Source organism: Poecilia reticulata, linkage group LG12 (genome assembly GCF_000633615.1).
Source record: "Poecilia reticulata strain Guanapo linkage group LG12, Guppy_female_1.0+MT, whole genome shotgun sequence".
NCBI lineage: Eukaryota > Metazoa > Chordata > Actinopteri > Cyprinodontiformes > Poeciliidae > Poecilia > Poecilia reticulata.
The window spans coordinates 23,542,024-23,546,394 of NC_024342.1; the positions used below are offsets into that span (position 1 = coordinate 23,542,024).

The window sequence follows — 4,371 nt, forward strand, 5'->3', positions numbered from 1 at the left end:
AAGAAACTGCATTCAATTTCAGAGGTAAACTAAAAAACATAATTTCTGAGTCTACATGTAAATCATGTTACCCTACATGTGTGTAGTTCAGGAAAAACTTAGATTTTTGTTCTGATTGACCCAGAAACGTTTTATTACGTTACATTAGTCTCTTTTAAAATGATCTTTCTCTGGTGTTTTCCTTCTTATGATTATGTTTCTGAGTTCGATGTTTACATGGAAATGACATTTCATTCCAGTTGAATTTTTAATGAACACAGTTTGGCGTCCTTTTGTGTGATTGTCGATTACTGACCTACTTCTTTCATCGATTGGAKGAAAAATGCATACATACATAAAAACTGACCATAACTCATTGAGTTATTGACATCTTACCAACTGTATTTGCTTGCTGCCGTCAAGGCATGACCCTCAAAATCTCAAATAAAAAACACAGACCGAGCAAAATCGAGCCAATCTCCTGCTCCATAATGATGTTASTGGTGTCAGGAATGCCTCTCACATGTGGAATTATTAAGTTTGACAGTTTGGCTGTATTATTGATGCGGCGGCTCATTCTTCAGAGGACAGGTGTGACCTGTCTGTCACTTAGACAGCAGCCCGAGTCAAAACAACCTGGAGTGAACAGGACGGCCACAAACAGCTTCTTACAAAGCAGAAAAGAGAAGAACACAGCGAGGAATCTGACGGAGASGGTTTGTCGTCTTTGTGGAGGTTAGAGACTTTCTGGATCCAMGGTTGCTACCAGTCCACTTATTCAGCCTCTAAAGAAAAGCCACAGCGACACGTCAAACGCCGACATACTTCTAATTTGGTGCTACATCCGTGGATTTCTAGTCTAATGGATTTTTTCCATCTCTGCGTGAGCTCAGAGCTCACYGTGCATTTTCTCACATGGTGCAAGAGGGGTGTCGTCTTGTTTCTGCTTTAATGTGGATCCTGAGCTACCAAGATGGGCTACCTTGAAAAGCACTTAGAATGATGTCATCTAAAGTGGAAGTTGCCAGTATATATAAGTTGTGTTGCTTTCCTTCATGTCAGGAAGGTGGAATTTTATTGAAAAGCTAAGTTTTATTTCAATTGATGACGTGAAACATACAGATTTACTACAAACAGAGATTAAATACAAGTCTAGAAAAGTACCATTTGGAGTACTGTACCCTGTNGTGCATTTTCTCACATGGTGCAAGAGGGGTGTCGTCTTGTTTCTGCTTTAATGTGGATCCTGAGCTACCAAGATGGGCTACCTTGAAAAGCACTTAGAATGATGTCATCTAAAGTGGAAGTTGCCAGTATATAGAAGTTGTGTTGCTTTCCTTCATGTCAGGAAGGTGGAATTTTATTGAAAAGCTAAGTTTTATTTCAATTGATGACGTGAAACATACAGATTTACTACAAACAGAGATTAAATACAAGTCTAGAAAAGTACCATTTGGAGTACTGTACCCTGTTGTACCAATAAAAAGTTTAGTGGAAGGAAAAAATGCGGTAGAGAAAGTTATGAAAATATTAAGAAGTTYCTCTAAATTCCCTTCACAAGGTTGATGGTGCTTCTGGTAGCCACTAACAGAAATATATCTTAAACATGAGCTAACAACTCTCACACTCCTGGTGTTAAGCCACTTCCTAACCAGAAATTTAAATTGTGCCAGAATAAAGCAGAAGATTTAACTGTTCCTAACATTTTCTACAGAATGATCAGGAAGTCATTTGTAAACATTSAAATATTTTACAATAACTTCATATTGCTACACTGCTCCTTCATCCGCGGCTTCCAACTATTATAATAGATTCAAATTGTATGCAGTCTGATTCAGCACCACTGGCTGCTTGCTTTAGAATTGTAAATCCAGAGATAATTTCCTAATGGTACGGCCATTTACAGAACAGAAAGGCAAAGAGCTATTACATTAATGCGTTTCTTATTGTTATTGTCCCAAGGGAGCACCCATAGACAGAAAAAAGGTCGTCATAAAATTGATTTAATCTGGTTATCTACCAGTCTTATGTCAGATGTGGGTGTTTGCACCACAGGAGGGCGGCTGTTTTTCCATTCAGGGGCTCTTGTGTGGAGACGGCGACAATGCATTTTATTCTCCATAAGATTTCATTTCATAAACTGGTACATTACCCAAATGCAGGCTTTGCATTGAGGAAGGAATATTAGAGGTGCACTCGGTTCAAGAGCTGAATGAAAACAGCAGGGAGAAATGAAAGCAATGCAAACYGTTTCCAGATCACTGGGCTACAAGAGACTGCAATCACTTCGCCCCAAACCCACCCACCTTATTTTCAACATTATTCCCTTTCTCTGTCATGTATGCTTTTCTTCTTCCTACCAGCAAAATGTAAAAGGATTTGGTGGGTTTTGTTTGTTTTATTCCCTTTTGATCAGGTAGTTTCTAGAAATTAGAAAACTGGATTTGTCAAATTGGAACAAGCCAGAGCTAACATGACTGAGGCAGGCATGCRGAAGCAGACCACCCTTCACGTTTTGACTCTGGGCTGTGCAAGTAATACTTCCTCGATTGTTTATTCATTGCATCCTGAGCCGCTGACAATAGCAGGAAAGGTTGGAGAGAAAGAGCAAAGGTAGAAATGCATTTTCTATTTTTTTTTTTNGCTTTTCTTCTTCCTACCAGCAAAATGTAAAAGGATTTGGTGGGTTTTGTTTGTTTTATTCCCTTTTGATCAGGTAGTTTCTAGAAATTAGAAAACTGGATTTGTCAAATTGGAACAAGCCAGAGCTAACATGACTGAGGCAGGCATGCRGAAGCAGACCACCCTTCACGTTTTGACTCTGGGCTGTGCAAGTAATACTTCCTCGATTGTTTATTCATTGCATCCTGAGCCGCTGACAATAGCAGGAAAGGTTGGAGAGAAAGAGCAAAGGTAGAAATGCATTTTCTATTTTTTTTTTTTGCTTGATGACATTTATGTTGCTTCAAGGAACATTCAGTGGTGAACCCAGAAAGGTTTGCGTGCTTTCATACAAGGCAAACAATTATTTTCATCACCGTATCTGAATATGATGTTTTAGTTTTGKCCGTACCAATAAATGAATCAGGTTTAATGAGCATGGGAACTGGGTTACGTTAATAAGCATGTATTTTTTTCTATTTTTTTTTTTTTAAAGTGCCATTCAGCACCTATGAAGACTTTCCAGTGTTCTTGGAATCTCTAAAAGTGTTTACAMATTGGGTAACTTTTGGCCCTTCTTCATTGCCAAACAGCTGATACCAATAATAACGCCCCTTATTGTTGTAGTTTAGATGCAGCTGGATTAGTCATGAGAACATTTTGACTCATTTTCAGTGTCTTTAGGAGAAAGAAGTTGACATTTAGCCTGAGGCACAGCAACCATCATTTAAAATTTGATTTCTACATCCGTTACATCACTTCCTACTTCTGCTTCAAACCAATCTGTATCTGCTCCTTTTTCTTCTGTGTTTAAGTAATTTCATTATTATGGAGATAAATAGTTTATGATCCCTATTTGGGGAAATAAGAATTGTGAACTACGACAAAGTTGGGGGAATTTTTCCCCATATGTCAAAATGTGTTCCCTTTAATTCGAGAGAACACATTTTCATTCTGAAAGCAGGATTTCATGTCTTTCATCTCAAAACCTGGATGCTACAATCGATAGCAGCCAAACAGGAACACCCACTAGAAAGAAACAAACGCACCCAGTATAACACTTTACTTCTATTGTCTGAGAGATTGCCAGGCGACTGTGCTTTTTTGTTTCAAACGCAAGCAGAAAATAATTTGCAAGCGGAGATTTGATCCAAGCAGAGACAAGTTTTGAGCATGAGGAGAAATGTTAGAGAAAGCAGGGTGAATATTTGAAAGAGTGCAGAAGTTTTGAATACAAGCATTACAAGTTTGGATAACAAAAGACATGAAATYCTGCTTTCAGAATGAAAAATKATGGCAGAAAAATTCCCCCTTACTGCGATTAAGGTTCAAAATAACCAGCACCGTTTTTAATACATACAACAGGAATATGGTTAAGCAAAAATAATTTTAGCTTTAAAAACAGASCCAAGTTTTCTTCTAAGCAATGCAAAATAAATAAATAAATGCAAAACAAGTATAATAATTAATCCAAGAGAGAAGCTGAAGGTGACAACAGGCTTTTCCACGGTCCGTAAGGTCAGCGTGAGAAATGCGCTGCAGTAGTAATCTGTTGCAGACGACTAATTCATTCATGAGGTCGTTCTCCTCAGTGTTCATTTTCTCAAAGCAATAAGCCACTTTGTTGAGAGGGTGAAGCCGGGGTTTTTTGTTCAGATAATGCACCCCTGAGCTCCTATTAAAAGCTTATATGAATAACTTTGAGTACAAAGGCGACAATTAAAGGTTTTA

At 38.2% G+C, this 4,371-nt stretch overlaps 1 protein-coding gene across 1 annotated transcript in view; it reads right to left on the minus strand.

The window, feature by feature from the left end:
- Positions 1 to 4,371, minus strand: part of vav2 (vav 2 guanine nucleotide exchange factor) — a 177,619-nt gene that overhangs the window by 84,300 nt on the left and 88,948 nt on the right. The window lies entirely within an intron of this gene.